The 23,800-nt window shown below is 44.2% G+C and overlaps 1 long non-coding RNA gene across 1 annotated transcript in view; it reads left to right on the forward strand.

The window, feature by feature from the left end:
- The window catches only part of LOC116477448 (uncharacterized), a 62,071-nt gene extending 38,688 nt beyond the window's left edge, over nucleotides 1–23,383 (forward strand). Inside the window, exons 3-6 of the long non-coding RNA XR_004250460.2 lie at nucleotides 9,982–10,160; nucleotides 10,958–11,105; nucleotides 11,217–11,289; nucleotides 23,187–23,383. This is a non-coding gene — a long non-coding RNA (uncharacterized LOC116477448). The remainder of the gene's footprint in view (nucleotides 1–9,981; nucleotides 10,161–10,957; nucleotides 11,106–11,216; nucleotides 11,290–23,186) is intronic.
- Nucleotides 23,384–23,800: the final 417 nt, after the last annotated feature.

Here is a 23,800-nt window from a genome sequence, read left to right on the forward strand (position 1 = left end):
CACTTCTCAAAAGAAGACATTTATGCAGCCAAAAAACACATGAAAAAATGCTCATCATCACTGGCCATCAGAGAAATGCAAATCAAAACCACAATGAGATACCATCTCATACCAGTTAGAATGGCCATCATTAAAAAGTCAGCAAACAACAGGTGCTGGAGAGGATGTGGAGAAATAGGAACACTTTTACACTGTTGGTGGGACTGTAAACTAGTTCAACCATTGTGGAAGTCAGTGTGGCGATTCCTCAGGGATCTAGAACTAGAAATCCCATTTGGCCCAGCCATCCCATTACTGGGTATATACCCAAAGGACTATAAATCATGCTGCTATAAAGACACATGCACATGTATGTTTATTGTGGCAGTATTCACAATAGCAAAGACTTGGAACCAACCCAAATGTCCAACAACGATAGACTGGATTAAGAAAATGTGGCACATATACACCATGGAATACTATGCAGCCATAAAAAATGATGAGTTCATGTCCTTTGTAGGGACATGGATGAAACTGGAAATCATGATTCTCAGCAAACTATGGCAAGGACAAAAAACCAAACACCACATGTTCTCACTCATAGGTGGGAATTGAACAATGAGAACACATGGACACAGGAAGGGGAACATCACACACTGGGGACTGTTGTGGGGTGGGGGGAGGGGGAGGGATAGCATTAGAAAATATACCTAATGCTAAATGATGAGTTAATGGGTGCAGCACACCAACATGGCACATGGATACATATGTAACAAACCTGCACATTGTGCACATGTACCCTAAAACTTAAAGTATATAAAAAAAAAAAAGAGCACACTACCTGGTGTCTTGGTTTCCTCCAGGTCCCATCGCTACCCCTCCTGGCTCGACTGAAACAGTACTCATTCTAAACTGCACTTCTTTGCTCTGAGGAGCACATAGGAATGCCCAACAAATGCTCTTCTTCTGGCTTACTTCCCCTCTTGGAATGAAAGCTCCTTGGAAAGAAAGCTGCACAGCCAAGGGGTTTTCTTTTGATCTTTCATCCAATCTAGCATTTCTAGCTACCACATATTAATTGAGCACTTATTATATTATACACTGTGCTAAGTACTTCATGTGCATCCTCACCTTAGACCCAGGAGGTAGGGATTATTGTTATTCCCATTTTACAGATGAGGAACTTGAGGTTCAGCCATATTAGGCCCCTTATCCACGCTCAAACACATAGTGAGTATTCAAACGCTATTGGAACCCCCAAATCCATGCTTCATTTCTTGCCTTCTTCCTCACAGTGTATGCTGTTTAAATGCACTTTCTCCTTTCCTTTCATCTTGCACCACCCCTCATCCTAATTATTGGAGGTGTTTAGTGCTATATCACCCTCCCATGGGGCCCTGGATCCCCTTGGTAGGATTTGTCAAACCTTCATTGAGGCTCTGCTATGTAATCCCAGGGACACAGAGCAGACAGTCCCTATTGTTTTGAGAGTTCTAAAGGAAGTTTCCTTTGTCCACCTCTTGTCACCCTAGGAGGCAGTAGGGGTTAGGAACCCAGGCTCTGAAGCCAGAAAGTCTGCATTAGAATTCTAGATCTACCTCTTATTCACTATTTGACCTTGGGCAAGGTAATTGGTTCTTTATGACTTGGTTTTCTCATCCATAAAACGGTCATAATTATAGTATGTACAGCATGAGGTTATTATGTGAATAAAATGAGCTACATGTGTAGAATGCTTAGAATTGTGCGTGTAACATAGCAAACACTGAATAAATGTTAGCTAATATTACCTTAATATCGTTATTTTCTATAGAATCATAGATTTTAAATCTGGAAGGAATCTGACAAGTCACTTGGTTGGCTCAACCTTCCATCTTTCGGCAAATAGAGGATTTGTAATCAAAAGACCTGAATTTGAATCCCAGATCTACCACTTACCTCTGGTATCTATAACTTTGAGCAACTTGTTTGACCTCTCTAGGTCTCATTTTCTTCAACTGTGAGAAAAGAGTTGTAATAGCAAATATCTGCCCATCTCATAGATTTGTTGTGAGGATCAAATGAAGGGATGTAATGAAGAAGGCAGATAGAATTTTATATTATTTGATTTGTACCTGAAGATAAATAAGACTCAAAGAGGTTAAATGGGTTACCCAAGAAGAAACTCCTCACCTACCAAGATGGTATCAGCAACTCAACAATATGCAGTCAAGTTTCTACCATCATACCCTTGAGTTTGGACTGTAGACCCAACAACTAGGAGTTGATTGAAGTAAAGGAATGCTGGATCCAGGCAAGAAATTGTCAAAATAACAAGATTGAGGTATCAGGGTGCCAAATGGCAAACAGACTGAAGAACTAGGAAACAAAACAAGGTCAAACTATGAACAAACTCTCACCATAACAGAAGCCAATATATAGGTTACATCAACCAAGTATAGGTATCTTATGGTCACAGTGTTAGGAGAAAATCATGTTTATCCGATTCTGCCTACAACTGTAGATTGAAGAAAGAACCACTTGCTTTCTAGGTTTCTTATAAAGGGTATTTATTGTATTGTCTCTGACCAGCCCTGCCTTTAAGGACACTGCTCATTCACTAGCACCTAGCATCCACCGTCCCCATGTTTAATGCAGGAGCAGTCATTTAAAATACCGGGTCTTCCTCTCTGGTCTCAGCCTAGATAGGTCTAGGGACAGTCAACTGACTCAATCTGGGCCAATCAGATCTCTTTCTTGAGATTTTTGAATTTTGCACCCAGGCTGAAGCTTTAAGGCCAAGGAGCTGTTGGCAGCTCTGTTGCTCCATTTATTACCATTCCTGAGTGCCAGCCCTTGTCTTTGGACCTGGCTTTGATACCTTATCCCCTTTGTTCCTACATAGCTCCTGTCTTCACCCAAACTGATTGCAGTGGTTCAAGCTCTCAGCCCCATGTATATTTAGGAGCATCTGAATTCACAAGGCACACACGGCTTAGTTTTCAGGGAACTAAGCTGAGATAAAGTAAGGGATGTTTTATACCCCTTGCTTTTCTTGAGAAAGACCTTGAATTCAGACCTCTTAAGGATGCTGAGGTTCTTGGACACAAACCCCCTTTGCTTCTCCGCTATGACAGCTTCCTACCCCTCCCAACTCCCGTATCTTTATGAGCTACTAATTCTTCTTAGTACCTACAGTCTCACTGTAATGAGACATGGTCTTGGGAAGCAATGAATCTCTTTTGTTCTAAGAAGTAAATATTCTCGAATGTGATGATTTGCACTCAGGATGTTGGGAAGCAGGGGGCGATATGTTTAAAATTTCTAGAGGGCATTCTCTTGAGTAAAAAAATGCACATGCAATGTATCAATTGTTTTTATAATCTAAAACATAGTAACAACTCAATGTAATAGTTCTGTCTGGTTTTAGATATGCAGTAGCGTGAGACTACATTGAGGCACAGATTACAAAATGAATGAGAACCATTTCAGATTTTCTTTACCATTTTTAATAAGGTTTAACTTACATGCAGTAAAGTATACAGGTAATAAGTATATAGCCCAGTGAATTTTTACATCTGTACACACCTGTATAACTACCACCCAGATCAAAATTTAGAACATTTCCAATACCCTAGAGGGCTTCCTCATATCTCCTCCCAGTCAATAACTACCACCACCATCCACCCCTCCAAGATAACCATTCTGACCTCTAATTATCATAGATAACTTCTGCATGTCTTGGAATTTCATATAAATGTAATCATACACTACATACCCTTTTGTATCTGCCATCTTTTGTTTGACATTTTAAATGTTAAATTCATCCATATTGTATGAATAGTACTTTGTCCTTTTTCATTGCTGCATTAACACAAACGCAATCAAATCATTGAATAAACATGCCTGTAATTTATTTGCCTATTTTACTGTTGATAGACATTTCGGCAATTTTTAGTTTAGGCCTATAGGAATAAGGTTGCCATGAACATTCTTGTACATGTCTTTGATAGACACAAGCACTCATTTTTGTTGGATATAAACTCCAGTGAGTCATACAGCATAGGTATGGTTAGCTTCAGCAGAGACTGCCAAGTAGTTTTCCGAAGAAGTTGTATCCACTCCACAATTTAAACAGTTTGTTTATCAAACAGCCACTGAGTACCTATTATGAGCCAAGCACTCCACTAGGCATTGGGAATACTGAGAGGAAGCATGCACGTCCATGGCCTAGAAGCATTAATAACCTGGTAATATCAACAGATACTTTTTATATAATACAGTAAGTGATAGGTGAGAGGTGTGCCTGACGGGGGATCCTTTGGGGATCTAGGGTTAGATTCTCAGACTTCAGGTGACCAAATGGAAGCTTGGCCAGGTAAAGAAGGGGTGGCATTTGAGGAGAAGGTTGCAGAGGCTCCTCTAGCCCCTGCCAAGCCCTACAGGCTCTTCTCCGGCTGGGAGGCTCACTAATGGAGCAGCCAGGCCCGGGCCAGGCTGTCACGAGCGAACAAACGGCTGCCAACATGAGCAATGATTTAAAGGAGAAGGTTGAGACGTCGGTGAGATGAATACCATTGACTTCGCTGCCATCCTGGATGCGATTCATCAGGGAGGCTTGGCAAAGAGGGGCATAAATCCCCAGCCAGCGAGGCCAAGCAGGGCTCTGGGAGGAGAAACAGGATATGATGGCAGCTTCCAGAGCTGTCTCCAGCTGGGCCTGTGCCCGCATTTTGAAAAGCGTCAGTTGGGAGGAATCAACAGATGACGACTTTGTAGCTAGGTTCCCTCCTGTCCTGAGTCGTGGGTCACCGAGGAGGACACCCTCCCTAGTCACTTGCTGTGTGTGCTTCCCATTCCGTGCACCCACTGGAGGCTTTTCTTGAAGCAGGCTCTGTGTTGCCTTCTCCTTCTCTCCAGCCTGAATCTTGGCACTCCTGGAGACTCTTGGTTCAAACGATGTATTTATTTTCTTAATGAAAGGGAAAGATTTAAGAGTGGGTGTGAAATGCATCCTCCTCCCTCCTCTGACCCTCCCACGTACTTCCTCTGGCAACCTGAGGCCCAGCGCAGCAGACACTTCGGAAGTCGACAGAAACAAACACGGAGTGGGCATTGCAGAGCATGTGAGTGGATGAGAGATTTTTATGAGTGAAATTTGCTCACAAGCTTCTTTAATAATGTTATTCATCTTTCTGTCAAAGTCGTCACATTAATGTAGCGGGAGAGATTTAGAGGAGATGAATTAAGACTTAAATACACAAAATGACTTGGGGAATATCCTGGTGTGGCATCCGTCCTCACGGGTGTTGCTCATGACTCTTGCCAGGCCCACACAGCCTGGGAATCAGCAACGCCCCCTCTCCTGCCGCCTCCCTCCAATGCTTCATTCATCCAACGCTTCTGTGCACCTACCATGTGTGAATTCACTGTCTCCACAGAGCACGTATACAATAGCCTGGGTGTCTGTTCTGGCTTAGACAGACCACTTTTCCTTTGGGGACCTCAGTTTATTTGGAAAATGGGTGGGTTTGGCTCTGAATTTCAAAGGATGCAGAGATTCTTCAGAGAGAGTTGCAGAGAAACAAAGGGAGCCTAGATGCAGAGTCATGGACCCGCTCCCATCCCTTCATCACAGTTCATTGCTATCTATCTGTACGTACTGGAAGTTGTGTATCATTTCTTTTAAAATAAAAGCACTTTGGCTTTAAAAAAGAAACTATTTCTTCCTTTCTTCCTTCCATGAGTATTTAGTGAGTCCCTTCCCTGGACTAAACATTGTGTTAAGCATTCAGGATAGTCACTAAGCAAGTCTGACAGGGCTCCTGTCCTCCTGGTCGGGCAGTCCAACTCACATTCCCTGGTGGTACAACTTAGAATAAAGAGCGTCCTGCTGCAATTAAGCAGAGAAAGCTTCCTGAAAGAGGTGGGCTTCAAAACTCCTATCTCTCCATTTGCTGTGCATGCTAGACTTCTGGGCAGACAAAGCTCCTTTCTTCCCGGGGGAGTGGGAGACTCAGCTCTGGCTGCAGAGAGGGTGAAGCGAGGACATCAGACTAGAAGCCAAAATTAGAAGCAAGAAGAACAGCTCAGACATTGGGCACCCACTCAATGCATCTCCCCACTGTCTGACTGGGCCCGAGCCAAGAGCCAGAGACCTGGGGAGGTTGCGATCCTATTCCCTTCTCCCATCCACCACACCCACCCCCAGCCCCCACCACAACTCTCACCATCCTCACTTTGCTCTCCCACCTCTCCCCTTCCTCTGCTTGGAGTGGCTGGAGAAGGGGAAAGGGACGTCTTCTTGGATCGGAGCCCTTCCCACCCTACTGGCCACCCAACTGGCCTTACACAACAGCAGGGGCAAGGCCTCTTCTCCTGCTGTCCTCCAAACCTCCCACAGATCATTGCTTTCAAGGCAGGGCCAGAGGCACCCCTCAACCTGACCCAGATGGGTTGCTCAGACAGGCTCCAGATTATGTCATGGGGGCGCAAAAAAGAAGTAGACTGGCGGGAGCCCAAGAAAGCTCTGATGAGTTGTTTTTGCTCTTCCTTCTAAATCCAGGTTTCTCAACGATGCTCTCTGTGTGAGTTTTAGGTCCAAGAAAAAAGAAACGTACTCAGGCTGCTGAGATTGTTGCAAGAACACAGGAATGCAGCCTGATGAAAAGACAGGGCTGGGAGCCGCTCAGGGGCCAACCAGCTTTTGAGACAAGGTCAGCAGATCATGCCCCCAGCAGCAGGCCTTGTCCTTGACCTAGAATCCCCCCACAGAAGAGCCTGGCAACTCTCAGCGTTTGCTTCTCTGGCTTCTACCATCACCAAGGAACTCAGCAGCCAAATCTCTGTACCTCTTACATTCAGACAGATGTGGCTAGTCATCATCTGAAACTGGCCACCACTCACTGGGAAGGTTTAAAAGCCTGACCACCATACAGACCACTGGCAGGCTGGAAATTGGCTACCTTGGGGTCTGAGGCCTGCTCCTGGTCCCATAGCTATTGTGAGAGGATAGGTTAGGCCTAGGGTGGGTTTGGCACAGAGACCCATGCATAAGAAACCCTCAGAAGAGAGCTTGAGGCTTGGGTATGGCAGAGCTGGGGTTCCCCAGGGGGAGCAGGCCCGAGGGGACAGTATAACAGGCAGCTACCTGTTTACTCCCCAGGATTCCAGGGAAACAAGAGGGTGGAAAGGAAAAGGATTAGGATTCAGAGCCTGAGGCTTTCAGAATGTGAGACACTCACAAACCAGGTCTATGTGTGATTCTCTGCTTGATCTCAAAGCAGCTTACACGAAGAAAGAATCGTAACTCTTCAAGAGTGTGCCTCATTTCTGTTGACCATGTTAGTCTGCAGTGGTGAGCCAGAATGCAGATGTCAGGGTAACAAAGCTTAGAAGGAGATGTACTCAGAACCTAGCACAAGGGGACAGGGTGGGCCCCCAGTCCAGAAAAACCAAGGAGAGGGGCTAGCACACAGTCAGTAAGACCCATGCATTTCTTCAGGCCCTCAGCATCACTCTAGGGGAACATTCCAGGCTGTGTGCTTCAATTCAGAAAGCCCCCAGGAAGAGCAAGATGTTCTACCCCGTTTTCTCTCATTTGCACTGAGTGGGGAGATCTGGCTGTTCCAGAGTCCATTCCCAAACCCTTCCCTTTGCAGGACCTGAGGCCAGACTCCAGGGAACATGCTGACCCTTCTCAGATAGATGTTACTTCCATCCCATGGCTGTGTGTTGGAGTTACTTTTCTTAGTGATGAACTTGAGCGTGTGCTGGGTCATCCACACTCTCTTGCTGGGACCCCTTTGTTCTAAAGGAGATGGGTTTGTAATTCAGCTGGCTAGGGAGAAAATAGTGGATCCCACAAAACCTTCCCGAGAGCTGCAATTGTATGAGAGTCATATACAGGCAAACCGAGAACTACTGCTTTTTCTCCCTAAGTCCCTATAAGAAGCCAGGGCAAATCTATAGTTCAGTCAGTTGATGGTACAAGGGACAGGGAAAGGCCTCTTCAGTTGCTGCTGGGCTCCCCAGCCTATCGAGGAGACATTTTATTTTTCTGGAGGCAAGAGAGACATGAGATGACTCCGTTAAGTCCTGCTAGGCCTGCCCCTCACTGATTTCTATCTGAGAGGGGCTGGAGGAGTCCTGGGGTCAGCATAAGGTGTCTCTGACTTCATGCAATAGAACCAGCACATCGTCACCAGTATGTTGAGAGTAAGCCTCTAATACCCAGGCCTTCGTGACATTTGTACTGATAGAGTTTTCCACCCAACACTCTTCTTTTAGGCTCATGGAGAGAATCTTTCAATCCTTCCAAACAAGAATGCAAGGACAAGCTCATCTCTTTATTGCCTGCCTCTTTGCCTCTGCCTATCTGTACCCCAGCAGTAGGGGGAGTCCAATATCATTGCTCCTGGAATCCTTGAGCCCCAGACAGATGGCAATCAACAGCCTGGCAACAGCGTATATTTAAGCGGCTCTTGGTGGCCTTCTCAAGCAGCAGAGGGGCAATTTATATGAAAGCATTTTGTAAAATATTTGACACCAAAGCTATTGTTCTATTGTTGTTGTTGTTGTTGTTGTTAATACAACACCCTTGCCACTCTCAGAGAATTGAGAGTGGGAATGTTCTTCAGACATTACAGTCCCCTCGGAGACTGGCTGTCTTCCAGAGGTATCTATTTTTAATTTCACTAATGCTTTTCTTCCAAGAGGACACAGAAGTCCCACCCAAAAAGGTGGGACCTACCTAGAGTTCAGTCTCGTAGCTTGTTGGACTGCCTGTCCTAGGAATAGAATTTAAATGAATTTATGTTGGGCAATAAAATATACATTGTAATATAAATGTATAAAGTACAAAGGGTCTTGTCTTCCACCCCACTTTCCTACCACAAGCCCATGAACCCATGTCCCCGAGCCTTTGGCAAATTTGACCCTAGATGCTAAGCTGACACAGATCACCTTCGATCCATGTAGCTTGGTGTGGTGATGACAGCGCTAGGCTAAGAATAAAGAAACCTAGGTCGACGTCTTGATCTCCCTTTACCAGCTTTGTGCCCTTGGGTGACCCTTGGGATCCTTGATTTCTTCAAAAGCTATGTAACAATCACTATGGCCTGAATCTTCATGTCCCTCCAAAATTCACGTGTTGAAATGTGAGCTCCCAAGGGGATGGTATTAGGAGATGGGGCCCTTGGTGGGGTGATGAAGTTATGAGAGTAGAGCCCTTATGATTGCCATTAGTGCCCTTGCAAAAGAATCCCCAATAAGTTGGATAGCCCCTCCCACCACGTGAAGTCACAACAAGAAGGCACCATCTATGAAGCAGGAAACGAGCCTTCCCCACACCCCAAATCTGCCTTGATGTTAGACTTCCAGACTCCAGAACTTTGATAAATATATTTTGTTGTTTATAAGCTACCCAATCAATGGCATTGTGTTATAGCAACCTAAATGAACTACCGCAACAATAACACCTATTATTATTGTTGGGAGGACCAAATGAGATAATGGAGATACACTCCCAAGACCCAGGGCATACTGAGGGCTTAATTAGTCACTGAATTGGAGTTGAAGAAGGCTGTCCACACAAAGTAGGTAGGATTCCAGGGAAGAGCTTGTGGGATTGTGTTCTCCACAGGTTGAGGGCAGAAAATGGCCAAGTCTATGCTACGTTTAGACCTTGTCAACCACTAATAAAGGGAAACCCAGCTAGAGGCCTAGCCATAGGACTTGTCAAATTCTAATATGTGGAGTCTGTAAAAATCAACAACACTCCCCCATGGATTCATTAAAGCAAACAGCCCCTCTTATTTATCAATGCTATTCACCCCAAGTGAAGATGACAACAGTCAATTAAATAAACAAATCAAGTTTAAAAAAGCTTAACTCAAGGCAGACATGATTAATTTCCTCATCACTGATTGACATTAACTATATCAGCCAGTTTTGCTATGGTAACAAACAACCCCTAAAATCTTAGTGGCTTATATCTTACAAGCATTTATTTCTTGTTCACAGAGCATGTTGGCAGCTGCAGATGCGCTTCACGAGTCTTCTCATTCAGGGACTTAGGCCGAAAGGACAGCCCCTAATTTGGGACCTGCTGGTCTGACAATAGAAAGAACTGAGCAAGAGAACTGACTGAACACGCCATACTCCTTGTAGCTTCTGAACTGACTCATATTCCATGAATCCAAGTAAGTCACATGGCCAAGCTTGATGGGCGTGTGGGGAGCTGGCACACAGGGGCAGGAGGTGGGGGCATGGAATATAGTCCATTTTCTTGTTTGTTTGTTTGAGATGGAGTCTTGCTCTGTTGCCAGGCTGGAGTGCAGTGGCGCGATCTCGGCTCACTGCAACATCCATCTCCCAGGTTCAAGAGATTCCCCTGCCTCAGCCTCCCGAGTAGCTGGGATTATAGGCACCCATCACCATGCCTGGCTAATTTTTGTATTTTAGTAGAGATAGGGTTTCATCATGTTGGCCAGGATGGTCTCGATCTCCTGACCTCATAATCCGCCCACCTTGGCTTCCCAAAGTGCTGGGGTTACAGCCATGAGGCACCTCGCCCGGCTATGTACTCCATTTTCTAAAGGCCACCGCAAGCCACAGGGAAGCCACATGGATGCACAATGCTCTCAAGGGGAAAAAGTGAATATCCTAGAACAACAGTACAATCCACCACCATGAATCTAACCCTGTCCTTCTCACTCCATACACACCCACATGGATTTTCATAGCATTCTTATTTAGAAGATATTCTATGTCCTATTAATATTATCTTCATGTATTTGATGCATTCGTGGGGGATGATTTGCAGTACAGGCCATGTATCTGAAGTCTTCTAAACAACTAGGAGCCCCTTCATCCAGACAGTCTGCATATTTTCTCCTGTAATCTTTCCTGCTGGCTCCCTTCATAGATGCCTGGCCTGTCTGGGCTTCCCTTCTCTCAAACTGGGCTCACTTACTAAAGTGACCTTTCTCTTGACTAGGCAGCTACTTTGATGACCTCCTCAAATGCAATGCAAAAGCTGGACTCTCCTCCACCCCCAAGCACTCTCAGGCTCCTGGGCAGGGCCATCAGCTCCACTCCAGCCATCCCTCCAGACTGGTGCCTGAAAAATAGAATTTCTGCTCCAGGTAATACAGCTGCTTCTCTCTGAATAATGCATGCCGTGCACCACACTGGACCAAGGACAAGCGGTTGAGAAATTGGGGAGCTTTCATTTGATTTCATTATTTTGCTTTTAGACCCAAGCATTTGCTGCTGTCAGGCATTTCAAAGAGGACAAGACAACAAGGTGTTCTGAGACAAGCAGAGAAGGTCAGTCATCCTTGGGGACTGAGGGGATTCAGCAGAGAAGCCTGGGCCGGACAGCCCTTCCCAGGGGCACAAGGACCTAAAGAGGCACCTCAGTGGGTGTGCCCCATGCGGGGTATAGGAAGGCTTGAAATTTTGAGTAAACCGACTTTCAGGGGGATGCTTCCATAGAGGCTGGGGGCGAACACCTCCATCTACATCAGTTAGTGACAGAGGCGAGCAGAACACATGGAGAGCTGTGAGACGGCAATTAGGAATCACAGAGTCCAAAGCAAAGGATCATCATTAGTAGAGTAAATGGCCCTTGATGAAGGAAATTTGACTCCAATAAACAGGTGGAGTTCAAGCCAAGAATTAGCCCAGCTACAATAGAATCAGACACCCACCAGCCTGCTCCTACCTGGTTCAGTCTTCCAATAGTATCTGCCTGTGGGGTCCCAGTGTGAATCACATTGACCCTAAAGATGTCAGCCTTAAGCACATCCACACCTCACCACCACAGTACACACAGGCTCTGCTCTCACAAGGTTGGCTCTTTCTTTGTCCCTGAAGAGCACACATGAGTTCTCATCTCGTGTCCATGCCATTGCTCACATCCATGCCCCCACTGGAATCCTCTCTCTACTCCTCTCTGCCTACCCAGATGCTTGCTATTCTTTAAGGAGCAGCATGGGTCCTACTACTATTTAAGCACTGAAGCTCACATTGATCTCTCCCTTCTCTCCATTTCTACAATTACCTCCATGAATGGCCAGTTTGTATTATTCTTGATAATTATAATAATACATTATTTCAAAGCATTTCCTCTCTGGTCCTCAAATGATGCTGCTCAGAGCTATAGGGTACTCCTGGGTGCCCCCAGGGCCAGGACGTGCCTCACCCTCAGGACATAAGCCTCATGCTTATGTCCCTGCCCCCTCTAACTACAGCAGCTCAGCTTTTGATCTGTGTTTCAGTTTAGAGTTTCACATACAATTTTTTCTGTTTTAAAAGGATTGCACTATTGATTTAGAAACGACTACATTTTTTATTTCATCCTCATGAGAAGTTTGTGAGGCTTGTAGGACTAGGTATTATCACCCATATTTTGCAGCTGAGAAGCCCGAAGCTCAGGGAGACAAACTGTCTCATCAAGAGCACACAGCTAAGGGAAGAGGGAGAATCTCGATCACTGTCTTTTGAGTCTAAATCCAGTGTATTTACAACCCACACTTGGGCTTATCTCTAACCTAATTGTTAACTTCTCTTAGAAGCAGAATTTTTATTATTTATTTATCTGGTTTTCTTGCTTGCTTTTCTTTTTCTTTTTTTTTTTTTTTTTTTTTACGGAGTCTTGCTCTGTCACCCAGTCTGGAGTGGTACAAATGGTACGATCTCAGCTCACTGCAACCTCTGCCTCTGGGGTTCAAGCAATCTTCCTGCCTCAGTCTCCCAAGTAGCAGGGACTATAGGCATGCATCACAATGCCTGGCTGATTTTTGTATTTTTTGTAGAGACGGGGTTTCACCAGGTTGCCTAGGCTTGTCTTGAACTCCTGGTCTCAAGTGATCCACCCGCCTCGGCCTCCCAAAGTGCTGGAATTACAGGCATGAGCCACTGCACTGCACCTGGTCTTTCTCTGTTTGCTTCTGATTCCGAACATGGTTGTGGGCACACAGTAGGTGCTTACTACTTACCTAGCCCTGATTGCAGGTGCACCCTTGGCTTTGCTGGAGATGCAAGGCCTGACCTCACCTCGTGCCTTTTTTAGGCAGCACATACCTGTGAGCTGAGTGATTTACAAGGCTATACTAGGTACCTGGGCACTTTATGTAATCAGAGGGATACTTTCTTGCTCTCTTTCTCTTGCTGTTGACATGGTTACAAAATCTTATTATTAGCCCAGAGGATGGGGTAATAGGACATGACATTCACATTGTCAGTGTTTTAAAGAGCTGTAGTTACCTCCTGGAGAATAATCTGTGTATTGTAGCAAACAATAGTGCTGCTGCTGCACCTGGTGCAGCTTCTGTTTTCCGGCTCCCTCTTCATCCTTCTGCAGTTCTGAGAATGAGGCATTCCCACCAGGAGGCAAGATCGGGTATCCTTCTTGGCCACCCCTGGCCACACTGTGGGGATACACCACCACCCCTGTCCTCATGACCTGGGGAGGAGGCATGCAGGGAACCACCTTTAGGTAAGAGTAGGAGCAGAAGCAGTGGGCTGACTCACAAAGGAAAAAAAAAAAAGATAAATCAAGATAAAATTGTTTCTAAATTGAATGTTTTTCACTATTTTCAGTGTGGTATCTGCAGTGCTCCAAGATGATTCCCTCTCGGGGGCTTCAGAAAAGTTGTAAATAGAATGAATTGCTTTTAGGAACTTAACTCTGGTAGTTCACTTCTCAAGAAAATACATGCTAATGCATGTAGACGATCATTATTGGGGAGACCTATGTACCGACTCTTTTATGTCTATGAAGAGCAGGTTTCTGATTGCTAGCATTTTGCCAAAGTCTTTGTCATGCGTGGGCTGAATATCTAGCAGAAAGAGGCGGATTCAGCTACAGCTACATGCTGTGTCTCTCCTAGGCCAAGGTTGGAGGGGGGTCTTGGTTTGCCTAAGAGAAGTTTCTTATGAAACCAGAAAGAAGGAAAGCACAGATTTTTCTAAGAGCCCCAATAAAAGCCAACCCGGTCCAGATTCACCTGCAATTCTGGGACCTCAGAGAGGTATAGAGACAGGGAGGCCCCCCACTCCAAGGGATGGGGGAACTCCCTTGGTCCAGCAGGATGCGGTGCTACCCCCAGCCAGAGGGTGGCAGCACCTCCCACATGCCCCATGGCTTTCTTTGTTTTCTGACCATTAAAGGGCACTGCTGTGGGACCGCCTTCCCCATGCCCAGCGAGCCTCTTCTGCGTCTCTTTCTGCTGTGGCAAAGTGGGTTAAACAGCGCGCGGATTTGCGAGGAACACAGCCAACAAATGAGATATCAAACGCAGCTTCCCATGTAAGAGATCAGACTCCGGCGGGCACACACGCCGGCGCTCTGCTGGAGCTCCTTGGCTCTGCAGCCAGCTTCATTTAGGATTCATAAATACTTTTGCGCACTCCCGCACATACAGCCGCCAAAGGAATTTCATTCTGTATCATCTGCATTCAAATGCAACGAAGTGAAAAAAAAATGTGGACATTAAAAAGGAGAAGAAGAAGGAAGAGGCTCTGAAGAAAATCTGAGGCTCAGAGTGGCGGGTGTTGGGTAGCTGATGACTTGAGGAAGGCTTGCTCTACCTCTGTGTTCCTACAGAGAAGCCTGTTCACCTGTCGCGTGGTGGGTGAGTGCAGCCTAGACCTGCCGGCGTGGGGTATGCTTTTCAATGACACTTTTAAAATAATGAATTGGATGCTTGTCAAGGTAGGCATCAACCTTAGATAGGTGTCGGTCCTAAAGTTCCTCCTTCAGCTGCTGGGGAGCTGGGACCTTTTGAGCTCCAACTTGGGCCTCAGGTAGCAAACTCAAATGCTTCTGGGAACCAGCCTGGGGAACCCAAAGGTATGAAGCCAGTCAGGTAACTGGAGCGTTCCCACTCAGGCCAAAGAAGGGAGCAGCTACTCCATCCCAGCTGGTTATTGTGAAGTGAGAATTGTCCCCCCATTTATCAAAAGAAACCAGAAACACATGTTTTGTTTGTTTTGAGATGGAGTCTCTCTCTGTCGCCCAGGCTGGAGTGCAGTGGCGCCATCTTGGCTCACTGCAACCTCTGCCTCACGCGTTCAAGCAACACTCTGGCTCAGCCTCTCAAGTAGCTGGGATTACAGGCACCTACCACCACGCCCAGATAATTTTTGTATTTTTAGTAGAGACAGGGTTTCACCATCTTGGCCAGGCTAGTCTTGAACTCCCGACCTCGTGATCTACCCGCCTTGGCCTCCCAAAGTGCTGGGATTACAAGCATGAGCCACCGCGCCCGGCCCAGAAACACATGTTTTTAAAACGTATGAAATCTGGTTTTAAGTAATAAGCACCAAGTTTTAAACTATTAAATACTCTGTTGGTCTAACAAAACAATTCCAATAGATTACACCTTGTAGGAATTTTACCCTAAACACCCTAGTCTATCAAAGACTTACCTTCTGTCATTGTTTGAAACACTTATCTGTGTCTCATAATTTGCCAGGTTTTATTTTTCTGACTTGTTCTCTAGCTTTTCGTTGTTTGCTCAGCAAGACTATATGCATTTCAAGGGCAGGGCATGTCTTATTTTTGTTTTTTCCCAGTAGTTCTCAGCTGACAGTAAAAGCTTAGCAATTTTTAGTTAGTTATAACCTAACCTATCCCATTCCACAAAATATTTGACAATTTCTACATAAATGCATGCTATAGAAAATAAAACAAATAATTAGATGCATCAGAATAAATAAGTGGGCTTGGCCTCCTAACCGAGTGCTTTTATAGGCATGGTGCTTGAGTGAGTTTCCTCAGGATAATATCCAAATATCTTCCTTAGATTATATGCAGACCCAGAAGCTTGGGAGGGGCCCTGGAACATGGGAAAAGCTCACATAGTATGAATAAAGACAAGGCAAGTGCAATGGACTTGGAGAATGAGTTCTGTGAATAGCAAGGCAGAGAGATCAGGATGTGAGATCCACGACCAACCTGGAACTAAGAACCAAAATAATGAATGGCTGCCTCTCTGTGGAGCTTCTTTTGGTTTTAAGTGACAGACATAAAATTGAAAGTGGCTTAGGCAAAAAGAGGAAAGTATTTGAAAGATGCTGAAATAATATCCTTCCAAGCCATAGGACAAGAAAGGATTCATTTAGACCCACAGGAAAATCTGAACCAGACATATCACAGTAACTCTGTGTTTCATCTCTGTCTGTTCTTCATTTTCTCTCTGTGCAGCTTCATTTTCTCCCTCAGCAGCCGGCTTCCTCCATGCATTAGGGAACAGAACGACCAACAACCTCCATGCCTCCCATCTCTCAGCTTCCACCCCTAGAGAGAACTGCTTCACACTCTTCTCATAGTAAGATGGAAACCCTTGGGGAAGGGCTCTGAATGCCTCACTGGAGTTTAGATGCCCACCTCAGAGCCATCCCATTCAATGATGACAGCTATGACAGGGGTGGCCATGACGCCTGGCTTTGGAAAGATACCCATACATGGAGTAACAACATGGCAGCCTTTATTTAAACCACATGGTTCCTTTTAGGAGAGAAACATTTCCAAGAAGAAGAGGACACTTCCTAGAAGAAGGGAAGGGTGCTGGCAGATCAAATGTCCCTGAAGTTCATATAGCACTTGGCTACAAATGGCTTCTATTTGTATCATCTCATTTTATTTATTTTATTTTTCCCTCACAAAACTGTGAGTAGTGTAGAGTATCTATAATTGTTCCCATTTGACTGGTGGAATAAATAATGTTAAGAGAGACTAAGCAACCAAGGTCACATAGCTTTGAAAAATGGCCAACCCAGTACTCAACTCATATCTTTTTTTTTTTCTTTTGCTTCAATTCCAACACTCATTCCACTATACAGGAGGTGAGTGGGAAGGTTGTGACTTTCCAGAAAAAGAATTTTTTATTGCAAGATCATGCTTTTCTGAATAATATAAAGCCTGGCTGGTAGATCTCTAACTAGGCTGCTCCTCCTCTGCTCTTCAAGGTTTGCTGGAATTTCCTGAGATGCAAACAGCTGACCTCAATGGCCCTCTCTGCTCAGTTTAAGGATTTTGTCGTCTGCCCAAGATCCATATCCAAAGATTCCACATCCATCCCTACTCTACTCCTGAGTGTGTTTTGGGGTATTTAGAGGAACTTCTGCCTTATGAAATGACTGGAGTCCTCTGGGCCAGAAGCACGACTACCCATTGGAAAAGAACTGAGACAGGGGAGAAAACACTGCTGGGAATGCAGTGCCAACTGAGATGAAGATGATCCTTTCCATTTTTTCAGCTGAGAGCAGCACCACTTGCCACTGGTGGATGTCACAGCCCTATATTGAGTACTATGGCCATGGTGGCACGGTACTTGGCATCTTCCATGCAAAGATGAAAGAAAGAGGCCTTCTCACCTGTATCACCAGAAGACTCCTGTAGACTCACTGTCTCATGGTCTCTCTTGCTTTTGAGGCAAATCATGAATATGCATCTTTTTTTCATCCTGCCCATCAATGCCCAGAGAAGTCCTGGATCTAATTGATTTGAGCTGGATCAGCCAGGCCCTGTGTCCAAGCTGCCTTGCCTGAGTGTAGTAAGTGCAGCATACTAAAAAGAAAGAATTACTCCTGACACCAGGATTATAACATTGTCAAATGCATCGATAATCTATTAAAGATGTGGAATAATATAACACTACTTATCAATTGAGGGACGCCATCCTGAGGAGGCGGCAAGTAAGGTTTCGATTTCCCTTTCTGGATGAACCGTGCCCCTCCATCCCACAATGATTTGCTGTTCCCTAGGTTTGGCCTCATGCATAATTCAGTGATCCGCATGGCAGGAAAACATTTAGAAAACTTCTTTTGCCTTCTCCAGGAGGCTGGGGCAAAGGTGGCTTACAGCTATTCATCCATGCAAGGAAAGCTATCTCTGCTGCAGCCCACTGGAAGAGACGGGGCCATGGCCTTTCTCATTCCCATTTGGGGACTTGCCTAAGGGTAACATAATGAATTGCTCTGACCCAGTCAGAGAAGAAAAATACAGGTTGGATGAGATAAATTGATGCCACTCCTATCTTTCCAGCAGTGCTAGTGGGGACAAACTCCTGCCTTGAGGTTTTGCTTTCTCAGAAGAAAACAGTAGTGTTTTTATGTTGTCGATGAAGGTGAAGGAATAGAGTTCTCTGGGGTGTTACAGGGAAACTTACATGAGTTGGCTGGTATCTAATGTTACATTTATTCATCTTAAAAATTTAATGATCCTCTGCTATGTTCCAGGCACTGTGCTAGGTCCTGGGAATATGCTGAAAATCAATCTCAAAACACTCAGAATGTAGTAGGAGACACACACAAGTATACAAACTATTGTATTTTGCATCTTTGATGCCTGAGATGTTAGAATCATTTATTGTTTTTATTTATTCTTCAGGTAGATATTTTTGAAGCACCAACTATGTGCCCGAGCCTGTACTAGATGCTGAGAATACAGCAGTGAATGAGACAAGATAAGGTTTCTAGGGAGGAAGATGAACAATAAACCAGAACACAAAATACATGCACAAGATAGTTACAGATTGAAATATACCCTCTGAAGGGAAAAGTGGATGATATAATAGAAAGTGAAGGGAGTGGGGGTAACTTGGGATAAAAATATCTCTCAGAAGAGGTGATATTTGAGCTGAAATTTATGGATTAGAAGAAGCCAGTCATGCAAAGAGATAAACAAGGAATAATGTTGACAACAATGGTGTGGCGGTAAATGTTTTATAGCCAGCTCTCTGGGGGAAAAGAAAGCCCTGATTTGCAGTGGTTGCCAGTTACCATGGTGTAAATACTCCCACATTTCCAGTTTAAAATTGCCAACGTGATATCCCTTAATGCAGACTTGGGAAGAGATGTGTACAATGGATCCTCACTAGCCTGTGAGAGCTGCCTCCAGCACTCTGCCGTTTGCCAGTTACCTGGCCATACTGAGGGGCAAGTAGGGAATGGGTCCTGGTCAATGCTAAGGGGTTAGACACAAGATGATGAGACTAGAGAAGGTTCTCTGGAGCTACAGGTTGGGGATCAGAAGTGCTACATTCAGACACAACCATGATATATTATATGGAAAATACGCCCCACCAGTCAATGCAAAAGGCATCATACCTTATCCTTCTTGTTACTATTTAAAAATTGGATATTCCCACACCACCCATATAGATATTTTATACTTACTTTAATAGGTTCAGTTTAACTGTGTGTGTGTGTGTGTGTGTGTGTATGGATGGATGAATAAGGCATGGCATTAGGGGTACAAAAATGAGAAGTACTAAGTCCCTCCACTCATGGCTCTGGCAGTCTGATAGAGAAAAGGGAAATAGGGAAAGAAAACTAACATTTATTAAACATCTACCACTAACATACATTAAAGAGACCAGTAGAGGGAAACACAGATAGATCACATATATTTGCTATGATATAAAGAAAAGATTTTTTATAGTTTAGTACAACTCAAAATATTAAAAGGACAGAATTTCTGGGCCAGTTGGACTAGATAGGTGGTTTCTCTTGGATCAGACAAGGAAAAAGAAATCTGACAAGAATTGGTCTTATTACTCTTTTGATGATCACCTTGTTTACCCATCAAGGAGGGTTTGGGAAGGACCCCAGAACTCAGCTTATAGACTTTGGCCATTGGCAGTTTCCAAAACCAAGAATCTAGAACCCAGAGAGATGGATAATATAGGACAGTTGTCAATTCATAAAATGCTTTAGCAATACCCAGAGACTCATGGGAGTGAATATTACCATCCTCTACTTGGCATGCAGATACTATAATTTACAACATGAAGTTTACATAAAAGGAATTGTTCTCTCTGATTGGCATTTGGGAGATGGGCCCTGATGATAAGTGCACTCCTTTGCAGGGCCGGCCAGTAATATTTCAGTCTCTGGCCTTTTCAAACCACTTTTTCAGAGGCTCTACAAAGATGCATTGATTTATCTTGTGAAAACAATAGAGAATGTGAGATCCTGGCAGGAAAACCAGAGGAGAAATCCAGCAGGGTTTTAAATCTGGGACCAAAACTTGGGAGAGAAATGTGAATTGGTTATGCATCCAGAAGAGATAGTTGAATCCATGGAAGGGTGATTATTCCCTTACTTGGAAGTAAAGAAGGAACAGCAGAAAAAGGAAGACAACTTATAGGAATCTGGATGTTGGGGCAGAAGGAGGATGCAGAGAGGAAACTAGAAATGAGATGTTAATTTCTTAGAAAAAAATGAAAAGGAAACCATGGAAGTAAAGAGTTTCACAAAGGAAGGCACAGCAAGTTCAAATGTGGCCAAGACAATATGAGATGGAGAACAGAGCAAAGGCCCTTGAAGCAGGTGGTGAAAGACGTCACTGATCATCTCTGTGACAGCAGTTTCACTAACACTAACATTTGTACAGTGTTTTTCAGTTCATGGGTAGAAAACGTCTTCCTCATCTCTTAGCTCATCTGATGCTCATAACAAATGTGATGAAGAAAGCGAGGTTCGGATAGTAAGTGGCTGATCCAGAAACTGACCCAAGCCTTCTGATCTCAAATAATATCCTGTTTCTGCTGTGTTACATGGTTGTCTTTCAGAAAAGCATCTTGGGGTCGAAGTTGGACTGTAAGAAAGGAGTGAGGTGCAAGGATGTGGCCGAGGTGCAAGGATGTGGCCAAGGTCAAGGGCAACAAGAGTAGAGCATCCACTTTACAAATCTGAGTGAATAGAGGCTGACAAGTAATTTTAGGGACTTTTTTTGTTCTAGGATAAAAATAATTATAAATGTTTAGAACCAATAAAAAGCAAAGATTGGGTGCCAAGAGAGATGGAGGAAGATCCCAGAAGGGGGAGAGGGGAAATGGGACCAAGAACACATGTGGAGGATTATGTCACAGCAAGACAGAGGGCCTTTGAGGGTGTAAAGGCAGAAGAAATGCTGTGCTGGAGAAAAGGGAACTTGAGGAACACCCTATTATTGGATGAAAACACAGTGAGGTCACCTTCTAAAGCTAAGAAGGGGAAGGAAAGCTGCTGTGGGGCATTTTCTTCATGGCCTCTTGACACCCTCCTGGGGTTCGAGAAGTCAGAGATGACCCAACACAGCACCGCCACTTTTTGGCACTGGCTGTTTTCTTTGGGATAACTATGGTACAATGTAAACAGTACTGGGCTTGGGCACCCAACACTCAGAATACAGTTTTGTCCCTGAGAGGTCTCCTTTGCTTTATGTCCGGGAACTCCAGCTCCTGGACACTGCATCTGAAAGTTGCACTGTTATCTCAAACTCACTGGGACAGAATCCAGCAGAAAATAACAGAATCTTAAGTGCCAGAAAAATTACCTGGTCTAATTCTTGGATTCCCTCTGTAACATACCCTACCAATTGCCCTGCTTGATCATTTCCTGTGACAAGGTACTCACTACTTCTTTAGGCAGCTTGCTCCATTTTTAGACATGTCTAATGGATAAAAAAAGTCTTCCTTATATTTGTCTTAGATCTGACCTCTGGGCAACTCAGAATACAGAAATAAATTGGCTAATTTCTGTTCCCCTGGGAGTAGTTGTCAAAGATTTGAAGAGAGCCATCATGTATCCTTACATTTTCTATTCTTCAAGGCAAGCAAACCAAATACTCATTATTTCTGGGCTTCTCACTATCACATTAATTCTCCCCCATACTCATCCCAGGATGCCAATGACTGGTAGGTGTGCCTCTGCTGAGCCCACCTCCTGACTCTACCTTTTCACCTATTCAATTTCTGACCCCCTTGACCAGAGTTCTTTCCTCTGATTCCTCTTCTCTCATTCCCCTCTGAACACTACTGTCAGAATAACCATCCTAAACAAGGTTTGTTACAGGTCACTTCCCTTGTCAGAAAAACTTCAGTAGTTCTCCATTTACTATAAGATGAAGTCCAAATCTGGCATTAAATGCCCTCCAAAATGAGGCATTTCAGTATTGCTCCAAGCTCTTTGTTCTGAATAAGCCCCTTCAATGGGTTTATTCATTCATCCTCCCATTTATTCATTGAAGAAACAATTATTGAGTGTCTACTATATGCCAGGCACTATGATAGGCTAATAGAGACCCAAAGATGACAGAGAAATGGTCCTTGACAAGAAGGGGTTCATAGTATGATGGGGAAAAACACCATGTAGTACATAAGCAATTCAGGTTATTACATGTAACAAAACACAATCATTAAATATCATACCAATGATGTATAGCCGTAACAGGGAAGGAAGAGACCCACTCTTCTTGGAGTGGATGGGAGAGCATTCACAGGGAGAGTGATGTTTCAATTGAGACTTGAAGGGTAATAGAAATATGCATGGTTAATAAGAAAAGACAAAAATATTATAAGTAGAAGGAACAGCTTCTGAAAGGCCATGTTCTAGAAAGTTCAAGTTGTCTAACATTTCAGTAAAGTATGTCTAACATTTCAATGTGGAAAATGTGAGAGAAAGCAGTGATGAGCTGGTAAAATTTTAACAACCAGCTTTTTGGAGTGGGGTTACGGGAACCCTGATTTTCAGCACACCAATTTCTATAGTGTAAACATGCCCAACATGGCTGATTTCAAACTTCCAAGACATCATTAAACTCAAAGCTGGGAAAAAATATGCTCGACTGGCTCTCAAAAGCCAGCAGGAAGTAGAGAAGACTATAATCAGGAAAGGCTTTTTAAATGCTATGGAATTGGGATTTTTTGTCCTATAGGATTATGGAGAGCCCTTGAAGGGCTTTAGACTAGATAATGTCATGACCAGCTTTGCCTTAACAAAAGCAAGTGCAAACTGCCCGTGTGTATACATGACAGGTAGGGATGGTGTTGGATAAGTGATCAAAATTAGGACACTGATTCCCAACCCTAGCCACATGCCACACATTAGAATTACCGGGGGAATTAAAAAATCATGGTATTGTGACCTCAATCCTGAGATTCTGATTAAATCTGGCTGGGCTGCACCTTGGCTTCAGTAGGTCATAAATGCTCCTCAGGTGATATTAATATACAGCATGGATTGCAGAGCACTGAGTTAGGATACTATTTCTCTGAAACATATTTTCTCGCTATTCAATTTCATATTTTGCCTTGGGAACATCTCCAGCTCCACCTCTGAACATTCTTCATTTGTCTCGGTCCAATTTGAGTGGCCAGCCCTTCCCTTCAGACTCAGTTCTTCTTGTTTCCCTCCCCTGATGTCTTTTTGTACCTTCTTTTGCTTCCCAGTCTGCGCTTACTCAGGAGCCAAATAATGAGCGCCTTTAGATTCCTGCCTTGCTGCTTGCTATGAGACAGCCCTGACCACTCCCACTCCAAGACCTCAGTACCAAAACCCCTAAGCCTTCTCGGAAGGAGAGAAGAGACAGAAGACTGAGGGAAGAGATGACGGATATCTGCATGGATATGTGGCTGTGAAAATTACAATAAATTAATAACAATATAATGATAATGAGTTACCAAATGATTATTGTGGGCTACTTTCTAGATGCTTTTTATGTATTTGTTTAAATCTTCAACAACTCTGTGAAGTAGGTACTATTATTATCACTCCTTTTTCATATATGAGGACATTGAAGCACAGAGAAAATAAGTAACTTCACCAAGGTCAACAGCTGGTAAGTGGCAAAACCTGCCTACAAACCAATGCAGTTTGGCTCAAGTGATCCTCTAACCACTAAATTCTTCTGCCTCTTTCAAGAAATACTTTGGTATACTTGAGAGAAGTCTTGATTATTCACTGGATGTACATGGAGGGAAAAGGCGAAGTTAAATTCTAGGTTGCTGGTATTGGAATTTGAGAGGACAGGAGTTTCACCAAGCAAAACAGAGAATTTAGGAGG

Source organism: Hylobates moloch, unplaced genomic scaffold (genome assembly GCF_009828535.3).
Source record: "Hylobates moloch isolate HMO894 unplaced genomic scaffold, HMol_V3 SCAFFOLD_11, whole genome shotgun sequence".
Classification (NCBI taxonomy): domain Eukaryota; kingdom Metazoa; phylum Chordata; class Mammalia; order Primates; family Hylobatidae; genus Hylobates; species Hylobates moloch.